The sequence below is a fragment of the Eumetopias jubatus genome, unplaced genomic scaffold (genome assembly GCF_037043125.1).
Source record: "Eumetopias jubatus isolate StellerSeaLion01/CBP00866 unplaced genomic scaffold, mEumJub1_p1.0 scaffold_1, whole genome shotgun sequence".
NCBI classification, from domain to species: Eukaryota; Metazoa; Chordata; class Mammalia; order Carnivora; family Otariidae; genus Eumetopias; species Eumetopias jubatus.
In genome coordinates, this window is record NW_028274807.1 from 72,816,211 (window position 1) to 72,834,976 (window position 18,766).

General features: G+C 47.4%; 1 long non-coding RNA gene across 1 annotated transcript in view; it reads left to right on the plus strand.

The window, feature by feature from the left end:
* Window positions 1-18,562, plus strand: part of LOC114207153 (uncharacterized) — a 32,300-nt gene extending 13,738 nt beyond the window's left edge. The window contains exons 2-3 of the long non-coding RNA XR_003608787.1: window positions 6,102-6,257; window positions 18,325-18,562. This is a non-coding gene — a long non-coding RNA (uncharacterized LOC114207153). The remainder of the gene's footprint in view (window positions 1-6,101; window positions 6,258-18,324) is intronic.
* Window positions 18,563-18,766: the final 204 nt, after the last annotated feature.

Here is an 18,766-nt window from a genome sequence, read left to right on the forward strand (position 1 = left end):
GTGTTGAAGGCTTATGTTTTGTTTTAGGGAGAGAATGGCACTGCTAGATTATGGTGACATTTTTGATTTCCTCCTTAATTTTTGGTCATGATAGCATTTCCCGGACACGACTTCTCCTTTCACTGGACTCTGGCTGTGCCAGGTTGATTCATATCCACTCCTTCCTTCCTCGGCCCCAAGTCACCCAGCGGCAGGCAGACGGCTGCTACACGGCGCCGTATTGGATAGTCCAGCTTCCCTACAGGGGAGTGCCTCCCTGGGCCTTATCGGTTTGGTTCCAGGGGCGTTGTGAGGAACGGGGTGCACCCTGGCACTCATCTACAAGTTTGGCTGCAGTTCAGGCCTGAGAGACATGTGCATACCCTCAGAGCCTCTAGACTGGCAACAATCAAAGCTGACTTTGGTTTCTGACCAGGGCTGGTGTCTTGGGCACGTGATCTGCACAGTGGTAGCCGACTCTGCTCCAAAGGGCGTGGTTTAATGCTGTGCTGTCACTATCTTGACATTCTTCATACTTTCATCTTTGAATTTCTGTTTATAAGTGAAGTCCAATAAAACGGGAGGGCAAGGGTGGTACGTGCACTCTGCCTGTCCACACAGTTCCTTGCTGCCCCACTGCACAGAGCGTCCTCCATGTACTCCCTGCGGGAATTCAGTGAAAGTCCCAGCAAGCTAGGTGCCCTGTGTCGCCACTGAGTGGGGCGCCCGTGGCCCGGAGAGGCTGTGCTTTCTGTTCAAACCAGAACGGAAGGATGCCGAAAGAAGGCAATGGCTTCTACGAAACACGGCTGACCAGGGAGCCCCGTCATATCCTTCCTGCTCATATGAGCCAGTCATTCACGCTGAAGGCCATGAGGCAACGAAAGGGGGAGAGAGGATGATGTCTGCCTTCCCGGCAGCCTCTGCGGTGAACCAAAGGCGGAGAGGGATTGGGAGAATGTGTGTGTACTACGGAATGGCATAAAAACAGTTGGGTTAGTGTTGAATAGCACTTCCACTGTTCTGGAAAGAAGAGCACACATATGCATGTATGGGCCACAAAGTCAAAGTTCTGCATTTTGGTGACTGCGTAGGGGTTAGATGCTCTTATATTTGCATTGAAAACTGGCATTGTACAATCTGTAGATGCATGGTAAAACTCATGCAAATGATTTAAAAATTTGATTTCTCTTTACTTAAAATGACATTAAATAGCAAATAAAAATCACCACGACAAGTTGAGAGAGAAACCACAGAAGGAAGGGAAGAGCTTTATATTTTGGCACGTTTAAAGTCACTTTTTTTCCTGCTTTTTGGACGAGAGGCCCAATGCTTTCATTTTGCACTGGTCCCACATTAAGTAGTTAACCCTGTTCTGGCAGAAGACATATAGAAATGAATATTATGTGTTTAAAAACAATTTTCTGTGATCACAGATGTCATGATTAACTCCAAAAGGAACTGATCTATGAATGGTGCTGTTCTTTGGGTCTCACTTAGCGCACTGGAGGGGCTGGCGCATGGTGCTGCAACGCTCTGCGGGCAAAGGGTGGGGCGGTGGAAACCTTGTGGACCTATTATCTAAGTAAACATGGACAAGTCACTTATCTCGAGGCCTCTCTTTTCTTAATCTGCAAAATGGAGATAACACATGCCTTGCCCATTTTGTCTGAAGTTCCAGCAAAAAAAAAAAAAAAAAAAGAGCGGTGCCTGGGTGGCTCAGTCGTTAGGCGTCTGCCTTCAGCTCGGGTCGTGGTCCCCGGGTCCTGGGATCAGGCCCCAGATCGGGCTCCCTGCTCAGCGGGAAGCCTTCTTCTCCCTCTCCCACTCCCGCTGCTTGTGTTCCCTCTCTCGCTGTGTCTCTCTCTGTCAAATAAATAAATAAAATCTTAAAAAAAAAGATATAAAGATGTTTTGAAAAATTTAAAGTGTGCATGTTACAAAGGACTTCATAACTTTTAGTATTACTAAAAAAAAATCACAAAGCAAGAATCATGAACATTGCTCTTTGTTCCCTCTGATTTGCAAATTAATTTTAAATGAAGTTCCACCAAATTTGCATAACTCCAAATTCATGTCTTTTTTTCTTTTAAAGAAGTCTGTTAATAACTGTTTGGAAGATATATTCAATATATTCACAACTTTTTCTTCCTCCTTGTGGTATACAATATACACCAATGTTTTTAAAGGCCAGAGTGGTTTGGCCAAAGTAAGGAAGCTTTATTCTATGCAAAAAAGCAAAATATAGAGTAGAGTATACCAGTATTCTCTAATTATACAGTTGTCAAATCTGTGCATAGAAAAATGAGTGGAAATAAATCAAAAGCCTAACAAATAAAAAAATAAACAACTTCGCACAGAAAATAAATGAGTCCAAATCACATAGGGCCCTATCATAATGTGGTCTACTGTTTTATCACAGTTTAGATAACTTTTGGATTAAAATATGTTTCTCCAAGTGTAACAGCTGTTCACAGGCAAAGTCTGATAGATTAACCCGCTGAGACTATAGAAATGTGCTAATCTTATCCCTCCAATAACAGCATTATAAGTAGGTCTCTGTCATACAATAATTTTATGATAAATGGTAGACTGATACAGCAGAAGAATGGATGTCCTGGAAGGAAACCATTTTTGCCCTGGGACATTGAGGAAGCAATTTCTCTTAGCATGGGCCTCAGTTTCCCCACCTGTCCCAGGGACAGAGTGGACGATAAACTCTAAAGGGACATCCAGCACCAGTATTCTGTGTTTTGATGGCCTTGATGTGACCTTCAAAGCCTTAGTGCCAAAGTCATTCTCAGGACCACCCGAAGTGAGGCCGTGAGTACACATGGCAACAGCTGGCATAGACAGAGTCTGTGTCCCAAGGTGATACAGCAGATCTGGGTTCTCAAATAACAGTTTCAAGTCCGGATCCAATCTGTCCCTTGGCGCAAGGTACTCTGGATGGGACTCACCCTCCCAGAGTGGGAGGCTCTTTTTCCAGCGCTGAGAGGAGGGCGTTCAGCTTTCTCTCCTAAGGCTGTCTGACCGCATCCGCGACATACCCACACAGCAGCTGACCCATAAGTGTTTGTTGAACACCAAGTTATGGTTTCATAATTTATTACCCATTTTATTTCTCCTTTCAGACTGCAAGCACTTCAGAGTCAGAGGCTCATCAAATTCAAATTCATCCCTCTCTTCCCCATCGCAACTCGTGCATGCATGGGACCTAGCATATAGGGAGAGCTCTGTAGATGTGAATTCTAATGTTTTGAGTCAACGCGAATGATGGCCACTACCTATTTTGCTGAAATTGATATTCTTGCTCATGAAAGACCCCAGGCTGCCCTGGACTGGTGCTGGTGTCTGCCTCCTGCTCACCAGTGGGAGGGATGGGGATACAACTTGTGCTTTTCTGGGAGGACACAGACAGCCAGAAGCTAAATCCCAAAACTCTTGCTTACTAAAGACCGCACCTCCCATGACCTCGGGCTTTTCTTGCTTTGCGGTCTTGTTCAAAAGGGCATTTGGGGGGCGCCTGGGTGGCTCAGATGGTTAAGTGTCTGCCTTCGGCTTAGATCATGATCCCAGGGTCCTGGGATCGAGCCCTTCATCGGGCTCGCTGCTCAGCAGGGAGCCTGCTTCTCCCTCTCCCTCTGCCATTCCCCCTGCTTGTACTCTCTCTCTATGCCAAAATAAATAAAATCTTTAAAAAAATGGCATTTGGAATATACACTACCCAGCAATGAAAAATTGTGTGAGGCTGTTCATAGCAGCTGTGTTCGTTATAGCCTCAAACCAGAAACAAGCCAAACGTCCATCGGCAGGAGATTGGGCAAACAAAATTCATTATATCCTTACTAGAAAATACTACTCAGCAATAAAAAGGAGCAAACTACATGGATGAATCTTAAAAGCATCCTAAGTGAAGGAAGCCAGATGCAAAAGAGTACATACTGAATGCTTATATTTAAAGGCAGTTCTAGAAGAGATCAAATTCATGGAGAGTGAGAAATAGGAAGAGTGCTTGCCTGAGAGTGGAGTGGGGGTGGGGTGGGGGTGGGGATTGCCTGGAAAGAGGGCACAAGAGAAGTTTCTGGGTTGATGGAAATGTTCTATATCTTGACTGGGGTGGAGGTTACACTTGTCAAAACTCATTGAACTGTACACTTAAAAATCTCTACGTTACATCGTTTGTTCAATTAACCCTCAATTAAACCCCCTGCAGTATTTGTAGCTGAAGTTTCCCCCCTTTCAGTGGCTGTCTCCCGGCTCAGACCCAGGGAAGGAAGCTGTGATTCCTCAGCTGTGGCCGCACTACAGATCTCCTCACATCCGCCTGGGGCGGCCCCAGCACGTGGCCCATTTCTCATTCAGGCACTTTGCTGGCACTTTGTGAATGCCTGTCTCTCCCTGGGCTCTCTCAGGGCCCACGGAAAACTCCCATCCTTCTTCCCCTAAGCTACTTCTTCAGATCTCCAGTTCTCTCTGTGTTTTCTCTTCTCTACGCTAATCCCCAGTTTTTCCATCCATGCTTCACTGAACATGGTTTCCAAACCCTTCCTCCTTGTAGGTCCCTCCCCTGGACACGTTCCAGCTGCCCCAGGCCCATTTCAACGATTCTCTGAACACTTTGGCAGACAAACTCGACTTCTCCCTCCAAAGTGATTTCACCAAGAGGAGGCGGGCCGTGAGCCATTGTCAGAACAAGCCAACAGGTTAAACTTTTTTTAAAGGGGAAAGAGAAGTGGAAATGTGGTGAGAATCCTGCAAAAGGTCCCTGTGAATGATTGACACACATTTAAGCAGACATCGTATTTGTGCGATGCCAGGGGGCTGATCCATTAATAGATATAATTTGTAGGCTCCCAAGGAGAGGTTAAAGAGGAGAGCACAGATTCCTTTGAGCCGACTTGGTGCTCCATGTCATCTGTCCCAGCCTTAATCAAGTTATCATATCAAACCGGTGTCTCCTGGACCCCAGCTCCCCATCTGAATGAGGAAAAAATTTGCAGACAAATTTCTAGCAGCAGGAAGTTGGTGCTCTCCTGCGAGTTTGGATAAAAAGTACCTGTAACCTCTCCAGGCCTCCCTCCTGCTCCTGCTGAGAGTTCAGTTCAAGTGGCTCCCTTATTTGATTACGCCTCTCGGCCCTTTTCTGGTGTAGGTATCCAATCCACGGCCGTGCCCACCGGCTCCCTACGAAGCAGAAAACATTAGAGTTACTCTTTTGTGAAATTATGGGGAAGCTCAGTGGGCCAAGCGTTCATGTAGGGTGTGTGTGTGTATGCATGCGTGCAAGGAGACACACAGATGTGTGTAAAAAGAGGAATGCTGTCTGTTAGCAAATGTGGCATTGATTTATATTTGCTTCCTTTAGTCACAGAACAACCGAGTGGCATCTCTAAGTCTTCACGATAAACAAACAAAAAAAAGAGGTAGAGAAGAAAAGGCTTCTGCTTAAGCCCTATAGATCATTATTATTTTTTTAGTGTTTGCGAAAGCTTTATACCATGCATAATTTGCAAGCAATGGACCAAATTCTATTATCGATTTCTTTGCTTCACACTGTATAATTCAAATTATTGTGCTGTGTAGTATTTTATACTGAGGGTACAAATTATGATGCTCTTTGTAACTGTTTTTTATTTTATTTTATTTATTTATTTGAGAGAGAGAGCAGGGGGAGGGGCAGAAGGAGAGGGAGAGGCAAATTCCCCGCTGAGCAGAGAGCCCAACTACTGGAAGCCACCCCCCCCATGACCTGAACTGAAGGCAGCCCCTTAACCCACTGAGCCACCCAGGTGCCCCTACTTGTGACTGTTTTTGTGGGAAGATATTACTGTACTTTCATCATTTTGTTGATAGGTTTGTGCATATCCATCTCTCCTAAACATTACTTTAGGAGCAGAGAAAAAGAATGTAGGGGATATGTGTTGTAAGCATGTGCCTACTCTAGATTGCCTTTTTTCTTTTATTGGTTTTCTTAAAAAAAAAAAAAAAGGACATTTATTTTCCCACTCAATCACCAGAAAACAAAAAACCGAAAAATTTTGCAAGACACTCTTTTGGATTCATTTCAGGAAATATTAACCTAATCAAGGAGGATAATGGTAATGCCTTTTCGTCTTCAGGTGCCCCAGACTCCGGAGAATCCCGCCTAAGAGGGGCATTTTCAGATCAGCCCATGGCTTCGGGAAGACTCTGGCCATGGAGTCCTAGGAGGTGGTGGTGCTGAAAACTCCAGAGGAAATTGGACTTGGGGCGAGAGCGAGGACAGCGCTGGGCTGGTAAGCAACGGACTTCTCATGCATCTGTTCATTGCCGAGGGGGAAAAAAAGGAAACACACCCTCCGAACTCAAGATGCCTATGAGGTATCCCTTTAACAGGCTGGACGCTTGGGAAGCCAATGTTTTGGGGCTCGCTGGCGGTGGTTGTGGAGAGAACCGGGGCGCCCGCGGAGCCTGCCTTCACAGCGTCGGCCGGGATGCCGCGGTTTAAGCTACCTGGCTGCGCGGAGGGGCGACCCGGCTGCCGTCGGGAAATACATTTGATTTTCTGAATTTTTTGGCAGCTGGTGACAAAGGGCCAGGTATGCCGCCTCGGCGGGGGGCGGGGGGGGGAATCTTTGCAGGAGGAGGCCGCGGGCCACACATAGGCGGGCCCGGATCCCTGCGCCGCACCCCCCTGCGCCCCTGGGGGGTCCCGCCGCCGCCACAGGGGCCGCAGAGCCAAGGCCGGCCCTGAGCGGGCCCCGAGCCCCTGGGCTGTGGCGAGCCGCCCCGCCGGCCTCCCGGCTGGGCCAGAGGCCCCGGAGCGCTGGGCGCAGAGCCTGTGTGCAGGGCACGCCTCCTGAAGAAGGAGGGGCGCCTCGCGCTGTCTTAACCGACTCTTTTTTTTTTTTTTAAAGATTTTATTTCTTTATTTGTCAGAGAGAGAGAGAGAGAGAGAGAGAGAGAGAGAGAGAGAGAGACAGAAAAAGCACAAGCAGGGGGAGCGGCAGGCAGAGGGAGAAGCAGGCTCCCCACTGAGCCGGGAGCCCAATGTGGGACTCGATCCCAGGACCCTGAGATCACGACCTGAGCCGAAGGCAGACGCCCAACGACTGAGCCACCCAGGCACCCCCGGAAAGCAGATGCTTAACCGACTGAGCCACCCAGGCGTCCCAGCCTCCCACTGTCTTAGCGCTGAAGTCCAAGGCCCCTGGGCGGTCACAAGCAGCAGGGGACTTTTAGAGCTTCAGTCAGTTCATCAAGAAAGGTCCACAACTCCCTTGTCTAAGTCAGCCTTTTGCTAGGGTTTTGGAGGTGTCGCCAGAAATTCCCCCAGGCTCCATGAACTACCCCCCCCCCCCGGCCCCCGGCCCTGTCCTTATGAGATTATATTGGGACATTTCATGACTCTTGCCCGCCTGTCCTGCCTGGCGTTTCGGTGAAGGGCAGTGGTGGACCTCACTCTTCCTTGGAAGACACAGTGGAAGCCCTAGGGGAGACTCCTGGGGGAAGTGTAGCTCCTGGGCCTCTAAGGGCACTAATTAATGCTTCATTCACTCATTGGAAAACATTTACTGAGCACCCCAAGCCTTGTGCCCGTCTCAGAATGTCTGTACTTCCTCAGGCCCCTGTCGCATCTTGCTCCCAGGTCTCCTGCGGGGCAGCACCTGTCAAACTCCGCTGGAACACAAAGCATCAGGCTCCTTACCAGCACCAAAGGCCCTTGCATTCCAAATACAGACTTGCCCCTCCTCATCCTGGACGTGTGTGGGCCATATTTCCTCAGCACCACTCTGGAACATTCCAAACAGCCACCAGCCACCTCAGACACTAGCCAAACTTTGCTCCTGTTCCTTTCCTGTCCAGAATGAGGCAGTTCATAGTGTTGATTTTATTTATAGAGGATGTCAGGATTCCAGGAAAGCAGCCTTGGAAAGGAACAAAATGTGGCAGATAACATACAGCTTTAGTAGTGCTCTTTCACTCTCTGAGCAAATCTGTACATAAAATGAAGCCCAATATCTTTAGCTGCTATTAAAATACAAGCGGCCCTATTTTTTATTGAAAAATGGGGCTCCCCCACTAGACTAATTCTTCCTCAGGCTTCATTCACTTTGGCAGATTTTTCTACCTGACCCTCTCTCTCAGAACCAACACTACCAAATAATGATGCCAAAGCCTCTCGCTTCATGTCCTTAGAATCTGTCTCAGAGGAGGCCTCTTTTCTGCTGCTGGAGCCATTTTATTTCAGGTTGATCCCTAATTAAATTCAGTGTAATGTAGGACCTGTGTGTGAACGTGGACGTGTGTGTGTGTGTGTGTGTGTGTGTGTGTGTGTGAGAGAGAGAGAGAGAGAGAGAGAGTATGCTCTTTGCAATCAGCAGGACAAAGCCTGGAAATGAGGCCTGATTAAATAAGAATCTAAATATAGAACAGGTACCCTAGGAGTTCTTGAAAGATAAATTATTCTCAACCCTGCACAGTGACAGCAGCTTACAATGTGTTTGTCTATGTCATAATGGAGTAGTTTTACTTATGTGTGTAATGCTGATAACATAAGAATATAATTATCCCACTCACGTGATGTCAGGTTTCAACTGCATCATTGTATTAGCTATCTATTACCATATAAGAAATTACCACAAACTTAGTGGCTTCAAACAACATACACTTATTATCTCATGGTTTCTGTGGGTCTGGGGTCCAGGCACAGCTTAGCCAGGCCCCCTGTTTTAGAGTCTCTTATAAGGCTCTAATCCAGGTATTGGCTGGGGCTGGGGTCTCATTTGCAACTTGACAGGGGAAAGATCCACTTCCAAGTTCATGTGGTCGTTGACAGGATTCAGTTCCTTGAGGATTTTCAGATTGAGGGCTCCTTGCAGGCTACCAGGCAGAGGTCATCCTCAGTTCCCTGTCCCAGGGACCTCTCTATATGGCAACTTAGTGTATCGAAATGGGCAAGGGAGACAGTTAGTAGAGAGGCTGCTAGTAAGGTGCGTGTTACCGTCTTATGTAATATGAACCTGGGAGTGACATCCCTCTACCTTCGACAGATTCCATTGGTTAGAAATAAGTCCCAGGTCCTGCGCACACTTGACGGGAGGGGATACCAGTAGGCATGGGCCATCCGGGCCTTCTTAGGCTCTGTCCTTCATGTTCATTTCCCCCACAGGTAAACTGAGGACTTAAGATGAATGTGCCCTGGTCACAATCTCAGTGAGTTAGTTTAGTGGTTAGACTCTCATCTCAGACTTTTATTCTGTCTGCATTCTTTCCCCCCTAGCACACCTCCATAATACAAGTTTAAAATTCGCAATATTTCTGGTCCTGGAAAGCAGGTCACAGTCTCTGCGGTAGCAGTCTTTCCTGCTGGGTTAACCCTGTCTGCCCCATAATCACTGTGGTCTCTTGCTAAGGAACTCAAGGAACCACAATTCTCCTGTCCCCCACAAAATATCCTTAAACCAAAATGATAGAGTCTCCTTTTCAGATCAATTAAATGAGAAAATTTTAAGAATCTCAAGGTATCTTAGTCTTCACTCCCACCCTGCCATAACTCCTTGTAACAGATGAGAAAACTGAGGTTTAGGAGAGAGAAGTGATTTATTCAAGCTCACACTGACAGGTGCGGTTCTCCATAGCACATTTAAAGCCATCACAGAGAATGTATTGGCTTGAGCAACCAACCGTAGGAAGGGCTGGCTCTCCATGATAGCCTGCAACTCAGGATCCTCAGCCCCACCCAGGCCCTGAGACCAAGAGGAAAAGAAACAATAGTTCTAATTCCAACAGGCCATGATGCTTATTGAGGGAAAGAGCTACTCGTAAATTCTGGACAAAGGCCGCTTAAATAGTTAATTTGGTAGAGACCACACATCACTGACAGATACTGCACAGTGTCATGAGACCTTAGCTTTGCCTCTGTAATATCTTTAAGATTACAATTCCACGTCGAGAAATGGGAGTTAAGTCTAATTCGACATAAAGTGTGTGTGTGTTTCTTTTTTCTCTGGGGCCGCCAAGACTTTGTCTCACCTCCTCTCTGTACTAGAAAGAAGAAGCATTTTCTGACCTCCAGTCACTGCATTTGGCCAAATAATCTCCCAGCAAAGTTATGAACAAAATTTCCTCCTCCCTTCCCAGAAGGAGGCCTCTGGCTGCATTTTCCTTCCATTGCTTAAAGAATAATCGAAGGAACAAACGAAACAGGAAATAATGAGTACTGTGCCTATTCCTGTTGAGTTTAGGAACCCTGGGTTATCTCTTTGCTGGCTTTGAAGAGCCAAAATCATTGTGTGTTGGAGTAGTCCAGCGAACACGAAAGGGTCGCTCTTAGCGCAAGCTAACTAAATCGTTCTGATCCCGGGCTGCCTTAGTTTTCTCTCCTGGGCCCAAAGGGACTTGCTGAAGTCACTCGTTTTCCAACAGAAATAAAAAATGTACTTCAGAAAAGTAACCATCAAATTATTTGGGAAAAAATAAGGAAAGGACATTTATTTTAGCAATAAGATGATCTCTTCTGGGAAGCATACCTAATTCGATAGAAATGTTTCTATTTGCAATAAAGTCTGCATGAGTATTAGAATAACGTGGATTGATTTTCAGGGCCCTTTGGGCTTGCTGGCCTTACCATTTTCTAAGGGTGGACAGTCAGAGCTCTGTCCCTTTGCACAAGTTGCTCTCTGTACCTGGAATAGCTTCTACCTGCTCTTTCTGACACACTTCTTCCCACCTACCTGTTAGGGTCCAGCTCGATCGTCACTTCCCCTTTAAGCCTGCCTTGGGTATTGCCCTCCCCCCAACCACAAATGTCCTTTGGATGCACAGAGGTGGCTCCTTCCCTCTTGGGATTCTCACAGCCCTCCTGTATGGCAGTCGCTGGACATTGATGGCTTTTGCTCAGGAGACTGTGATGAACAGGAGGGCAGGATGTCACTTCATTTCATTTTTATTTCTGGAGGCCTCGTGGTACTTAGCGAGCTCACAGTGGCGCGTGTCTGATGAGGGGATGGATTGGCGAATTGCTTCGTGGAAAATCTCTTTGACTTGGTTATTCTGAATCTGTTAACAGCCTGCCTACCAGTGTTCTTGTGCATGTGCAGCGAGCTTTTCTAACAGCACTGAAATGATACAGAGCTGCTAGGTGCAACTGTGCTTTAAAGAAGACAAAGTCTTCCAGGTGGAAATGTATAGCACAAATGAGTTAGAACACTCTTGGAAATCAGAAGGAGATTATGCTCCTACTGTCCCATATTCCTAATCATTCCCTACATTTATTAAATACTCAGTGTGTCCAGACAGTATGCTAGGGATTTTACCTAGACCACCACAAAGTCCCTTTGAGTAGATCCTATTAATGCTCTTTTTACAGATAAGAAAACTGAGGCACCGCAATGAAGTCGCTTGCCCTAGGGCTCTAGGCAACGACAGAGGCAAGTGTTAGGGTATGAGCTGTCTGACGACAGAGCCCAGCTCGCAACCTCTGAAGACTCACAGAAGCTTTGTCCCGGGTATACATTGGCTGTAGCTGAGCATCTGTGACACCCGGGTTCCTGCCCTGGTGCTTCAGATACGTAGATGAAAGAGCCCTGGTCACTGCCCTTGAAGTTCTCTAAGGAGGAGTGGGGTAGGAGCTCGGACAAGCACACAAATTGTTGTAACACAGGATGAAATGAAAGTGTCGTGAAGAAGCACATGCTATGGGGAGGGAGCATAGACCCTCTGGGGGATGGATCAGGAGGGGCTTCTGGTAGGAGGTGGCATGGGAGGTGAGTTTGCAAGGATGGGGAGGATGCCAGCAGGCAGGGGTCTAGACAGCGGCTGTGGAGGAGAGAAGCAGCGTGGCTAGGGGAGGAGCAGTGGGAAAGGAGGCTGGGAGGTGGGGTAGGGCCTAGGGCCTAAGAACAGAGACACCCCCTCCCCCCACCATCTGCCTTGAGGGTGCTGCCAATCTGGTAAGCAGAGCCAGGGGCTATTTTAAAGGAGTACGGAAGAACCTGCAGTCCAGGTGGAGGGAGCGCTGCCTGGTGGGTCTGCTGCTTCAACCACTAGTCCAATGTCTGTATTAAGTGAATTCCAAACTTGTCCCTTCTTTCTGAAGTTGCTGCCTTCATGGTTGGTTTGTGATCCCTGGCCCACCTCCATTCCCTTCTAATGTTGATTTGAGAGATTCCAGGGAAATTTCTTCTTACCCATCCTATACTTGAAATCAGCCGCTTGTCTGTCAGTCTTGCCGGCTGGACCCTCCCTAGCCCCCTCTGCAGTCATCCGCTCAGCTCCTTTTATCTGTGCCTCTGCTTCCCCACTAGCGCCCAGCCATGGAGCCCCAAGTTTTAAATATCACACAAATGGTCCTTTTGCCTTCTCTCAGCCTACGTAAACGTCATTAAAATCCCATTGTCTATGAAGTGGGTAGAAACTCACTCATGAGAATCTACTTAATGGCTGTGAAATGAGGCACAGCCCCTCGGTTCAACCTACAACGTATTCATGGAGAGGGGTTCAAGTCTACCATTCCTGTGACAGGTTATCGTCCACCCGTGTCCAGTGGTTGTGTTGGCCATCCAGCGAGGAGACTTGGTGCCTTCTTTCGTTCCCTGTGTCACTAGCTGGGGATGCTTCCAAACCCACTGGAGAAGCTCTGGTCACACCTCAGGAATTTGGTGCACCTACTTCTCTCCGCCCTGTGGCTTCTGCTCACTCACGCCTTCTACGCCCTGTGGCTTAAGGAGATCATACAGCAATCCAAAACATTCTTTGAAAGGAGTGCCTTCCTTATTCATCTTTGGAACCACTTAGCCTGGTGCCCTGTACAGAGGAGTTATTCACTAAGTGTTTGTTGACTTGCTTCTTTCCAGTTCACTGGGCTTCATGGACTTGAAATCTATTCCGCAGCAACTCCTCTGGTTGCCTCGTCCACCAGAGCAGTCCCAGGCATCCTGGCGCCCTTCACCTGGCTTTGTAGGTCTTCTTCCCTGACCCTGTGGTCATGTGCTTAGCTCCATTCTGAACCTCCTCATACTTATCACCTCCCTCTAAAGTGATGAAACCTGCAACTTGACTCTCAAAATGGAGACAATGCCTTTTAAATACTTTTTAAACGCCAAAGGGCTGTGCAGATGTAGGAAATGCAGTAAGTATAATGATGAGTTTTCTATGAAGGACCCCAGTGGTTAAGAGCAGTGGTAGGAAGGTGGGATACGAAACGACTTTAAAGCACACGGACAAAGCAAATGATGGGGAACGGAGCAGAACAATCTTAGGAGAATAATCATCTTTTTGCTTAACAAATGTTGATGAGATCTACCTTGTGTATTTTTGGCTGGAAAACAAAATGGATTTCTTTCCGTGGTATATTTACGATTTCATTCTAGCTACCTCCAAAAACTATTTGAGAAACATACAATAAATCATCAACCAGGAAAAGAGAAGAAGTAATCTCTTGACCCTATCTTTAAAACTGCACAATTTGTAGGGCGCCTGGGTGGCTCAGTTGGTTAAGCGACTGCCTTCGGCTCAGGTCATGATCCTGGAGTCCCGGGATCGAGTCCCGCATCGGGCTCCCCACTCAGCAGGGAGTCTGCTTCTCCCTCTGACCCTCTTCCGTCTCATGCTCTCTATCTCTCATTCTCTCTCTCAAATAAATAAATAAAATCTTAAAATAAAACTGCACAATTTGTAAAATGAAGGGGTTGGAATTAGATAACCCGTAAAATCTCTCCTGGCACTGGTAGTCTATGGTTTGTTGAGAAAATCAGACCATTCTCTTTGATTGATAGGACTGAGTTCCCCTTGCATGTGTCTTTTTTTTTTTTTTTTTTTTTTTTGGAGTACATCTCATTATTTGCCATTTTTTGTTTAAGTGTAGTTGTCCCCAACTGGACCACAAGCCCTCCCAGGTCAGGACTGTGTTTGGTTCCGCTTTGTGCCATCCTAACATAGTGCCCGGCACGTAACAGATGCTCAACGAATATTGCCAAATGATGAGGTCAGAGGTGGTGAAGAGAGGTGAGCAAGAGGTGGGGCTAATGAATGAAACTGAACATTCCTGTATGTGGAAAGGACTATTCTTAGGAGAAAAAGATTTCATACAACCTGTCTGAAAACATTCTTCAGGTCCTTTTTCATGTCATCAGAGATTGGTGAGTAAGGTAAGGCTAAACGGATGGCATATCTCCATTGTCCATGGCATTTTGAGTTTGCATTAGTTTTCCGGCTTCTTTTAGGTTTAGCTGGTGTCTGTCTGACACACTTTAATATCATAAGATAGGGATGCAAATTCACAGGCTTGTCTTATGAAAAAATCCTGCCATGTACACTTAGCCACCTGTTCAAGGGTACCTGGGTGTTGTGGTTAGTGGTTCCTCATTTCATCTGAGCTAAAGTGATGTCAAGACATCATTTCTTAAGTGAAAATTCCCTCATTCATCCAGATGTTTGCCTTTGAAGAATAAACATCCTGGTCTTCGGTAACATATAAATATCAAGGTCCTTATCATGGGGTCCATTACCTGGAAGGGGTCCAAGAATATCTTGAAAGTAGATGTAAAAATATTGAGACTGCCCCAAGACTGCTGAGCTGGGGAGCTGCCAGAATGATCTCCTTCCCATCAGAACGACTACCATGGCCTTAGTTTGGTCCCTGTATTGTGTGTGTGTATTGTTTTTGGCAGTTTACATAACTGTTCAATTTACTTTCCCTTGTGAAACATTAATTTCATAAATAGGATCATTCAAGTGGGAAAGGTTGTTGGAGGATGCTACCATTTTGGTAACAGCCAGCACGGCATCTCATGCATCAGAGTCCCTGGGTCTCATCTCCTTCAGGCCTGGAGAGGGTCCTAGACAGGTAGGTTCCAAGGTCTGTTGGCTGCTGGAGTCCTAGCCAAGGAAGTTCCACTCCTGAACAGAGTTAGTGGGCAGAACATACTCTGTAAACCCAAGTCAAGAGTCTGGAAAATGGCTGGACAAGTCTTACGCCTTGCTTGGCTGAGCAGATAGAATGAAAAGAAAAAATAAAGAGGAAGAATGAAGTAATTTAAAAAAGTGAAATTCAGGGGTAGATAAATAGAGGGGAAATATTTTACTGGGCTAAAGTTGAAGAACTGTGGAATTGAGTATATAAGGACTTGTGTTAATGAGTTCAATCTTTTGGTTATATAAATAGGGAAGCTGAGGCTCAGAGAAGGGCCAGGACTACCCAAGATCACCCAGCTAGTTAGAGACACACCTGGAACTGGAAGCCAGGTCTCCTGACTCTAGTGCTGGTAACAGCACACAGTAAAGTTAGCCAAAACGTGTTTCACTAAGGTCGTCTATGTTTGTTTAATAGAGCCAGAGAGAGAAGAGAAAACAATTTAATTAGTTATGAATCACCAATTCTATTGGCCCTGAATTCCTTCTTCTCTTTCTTCCGCATAAGCGTGTGGGTTTATTAAGGTTCACCTGCCCTCCCAAGCTCTCCCTGTGGCTTTAAGTCTTGCAGGAAGAAACGCCAGTCTTCTACTTTGTCCTATGGGAGGAACCTGCAGCAACACCCATCTGAGGGCTCACTGGGGCAGCCCCTCAGAGAATAAGACCTTACCCGGATCTGTTGTTTCTTTCTTAGTCTTTATTTCTTTTAGTGATTTTATTTATTTATTTGAGAGAGAGAGAGCAGGAGCAGGGGGAGAGGCACAAGCAAGGGGAGGGGCAGAGGGAGAGGGAGAAGCAGAGTCCCCGCTGAGCAAGAAGCCGTACATGGGGCTCGAGCCCAGGACCCCAAGACCATGACCTGAGCCACCCAGGCGCCTCTATTTTCCAGTCTTTAAACATAGAACGATTCAAACATTTCTTTGGCAGCATATGCCTCCTTATTTGACCGGGTGGCAGATATTCCTGAGTCTCATTTCCCCTCCCTGCGCCACCCGCAGCTGACGCACACATCTGGGATTTCCCTGTGCCCGGAGGCTCTTCCTCTCCAATCCAAACAGCTAGGGTATAATCCCATCACTCAGCTGCTTCCAGGCCAAAGCAGAGAGCCAAGATAGCAACTCCTACCTGTCACCAGGGACAGGGGACAAAGCTGGAAGAGTAAGTGGGGTTAGCTTCTGAAGGTTTTAAATGCTAGATAAAAGAATTTTTTCCTGATCCTATAGGCTGTGGGATGGTCAGAGGAAGTCTTTAAAAGGGGAAACACCATGACCAGATTTAGTGTTTAGAGAAGACTAGTAGCGTAGGAGCCCTGAGTTCAGAAGCAGGGACACCCATCCTCAGAGGGAGAAGCACTGATGGCTTGACCTTGACAGCTCCAATGAGGATAAAAAGGAGATGGAGGCAGTGGGAAAAGAAAGAAAGGGAGGTTTGGAAGGATCTGCCTACGGTGAGTGAAGAGTGCAAGGGGCCACGGAGCTGGGGGGGACGGGACGGGGCGGGGGCGGGGAAGGGAATCGGGGGAGGAGGGGAGGTCGAGGAAAATGAGATTTCTGACCTGGGAGCCTCAGCACGTCTAGGGGAGGATGCAGGGGCCGGTGTGCGGAGAGGAGCCACAGATGGGGGGCAGTGGGGAAGAGGGAATGACAGTTGGTCTTTCAGTGGGTTGAGCTAAAGAGCACGTAGAAATGTGGGTGGGCATGCCCTGCAGGGAGTTGAAACACAGGTCTGGAATCGGGGAGAAACCACAGCTGAACCCGTGGACTTGCAAGCCAGATGGTGACAGAGCCATGGGCGTGAGGCGCAAATGATTTTACACCTAAATGGCGGCCAGCACCCTCACCACTGTGCCCACCTCCTGTACCCTGTTGCTGTGCCCGTCTTCCCAAAGCATGGCTCCGACCCCGTTACCCTGCCCATGTGCGTGCCCTTCCGTGGCTTTCTAAATGCAACACGAAAGGTCTCCTTCAAGGTCTTTCACGACCTGGCCTCACCCTGCCGTTCTAGAATCATTTCCAATACGTGCAAACACCCTTACACTCATTATAAATTAAACTGTCCTTTCTGGAATGTGCTTTATTTTCCACGATCCTTCTCTTTTGTCTGCTTGGCATTGAAATCTTATCCATTCTTCGAAGAATCAAATGAAGTATTTCCTGGTCAACCCCCTAATTGGTATTTGGGGTTCTTATACCTCTTAGTTTGAATTGTGATCATACTTTTGTTCTATGACACCCCTCCACCCACCACCACCACCACGTACCTTGCGACACTCCCCAGCCCCTAAAACTTCCATACTGTGTGCTTCAAGGAAGGGACACACATGCAGAATGCAGATCTTGGCTTTTGAGTTTCAAAAGGTGAGAATGTGGAGCTACAAGAACCTGGAGTTTTGAGTTTGCATTTTGTATGATAAAGAACCAATTTGGAAGACTAGATGAAGAACCAGGCTCCCTTACCCCCAGGTTAGATAAAGACTCTCTGGCTGTGGGGAGAGGGGAGCTGGAGGGAACATGATGGGGGAGAGAGGTTGATGGAGTTCAGTATGAGAGCCATGCCTGGATGGACCACTCAGACAGAAGAGGGCTCATTCAGGGGTCATGGGAGCACTGCTCTAGGGGGGCCACACAGTGCCAAAGACCACCCAGTCTCCATCCCAGCAGGTCTCCGTCCCCCCGTCACATTGTTGATACTGAGGAACCACATCATCTGTGCTTCCTGTTGGACCACCACCATAGACCATCCATCAAGGAACACTCCTGCTAGTGCCCAGAGACTTTGTGTGTTCTATCTGGCTTGCCCATGGGGACAACTCCCTTCCCAACATCCCGGGACCCTCTTAAGCCCCAGGAGAAACGGTGGGACCCCAGACATCCAGAGAACTGCTGGGGATGTGAGCTTTCCCTCTACACCACGTCTGTATTTCTGTGACATTACATAGCAACGGCTCAGACTTTCCCTCTTGCAGAAATGCACTGCTGTTACATACTTCTCTATTGGCATCAGATGATAATCTTTCTTGTATTGCAGATATTTATTACCGCTGGGCATCTTCTGTTTGCCTCTGGAGATGCACTCTCCACTCTTCTCCATTCTGCTTTGCTTCCCAGAGGTTGGTCAGTGTGGGCTTCCTATTGGGTTTGGCCAATGGGGAGCCCAGGCTGGAGACTGGAGGGAGGGACAAGTGAGGTCAGGGCACCTACCTTCTCCAGAGAGCCCTTCTCTTTGAGTTCCCGGAAACTTTCCCTCTTCCTGTTCCTTCCAAATGGGGGCATGACAATTTCTCTGTTGCCAGCCCTGCCGGGATACCTCACTTAGCTCTTATTTCCCTATACCTTGCTTGTGTCTTTGCAACTAGTGCCTTTGTTAAGCCTCTGCTGGAACCCTGTTGCAGATTGTATTTTCCAGAGACGGTTAAAACAATACCTCCCATCCCATGTGTTCTTCTTACAGTGTGACTCCGACAATTCTTCCTCAAGAGGAAGTGACACTGTGACTTCTGAATGAGTCCTAAAAGATAATACAGCTTCTGCTTGACCCTCGTGGGACACTCACCTTTGGAGCCCTGGGTGGTTGTGTACCTAGTTTGTCCTGAGACTGCCATGCTGTGAGGAAGCTCAAGTTGGCTCCCGCAGAAAGACGACCTGGGGAAGCCCTGAGAGAGATTGCTGGCCAGCCCCTGCTGCTTCCACACCCCCTGTCTGACTGCCAGTATGGGGGAGACTGGAGCCAGAGAAGTCCAGCTGAGCCCTTTCTGATTCCTGTCCCACAGATCCTATGAAACATATGGAAATCATTGCTTCCTTAAGCTGCTAAGATCGGGGGGGATCGTTACACACTGATAGATAAGTGGGACAGACCCTGACTGATAATGTTCCATCTACACCTCGCCCTT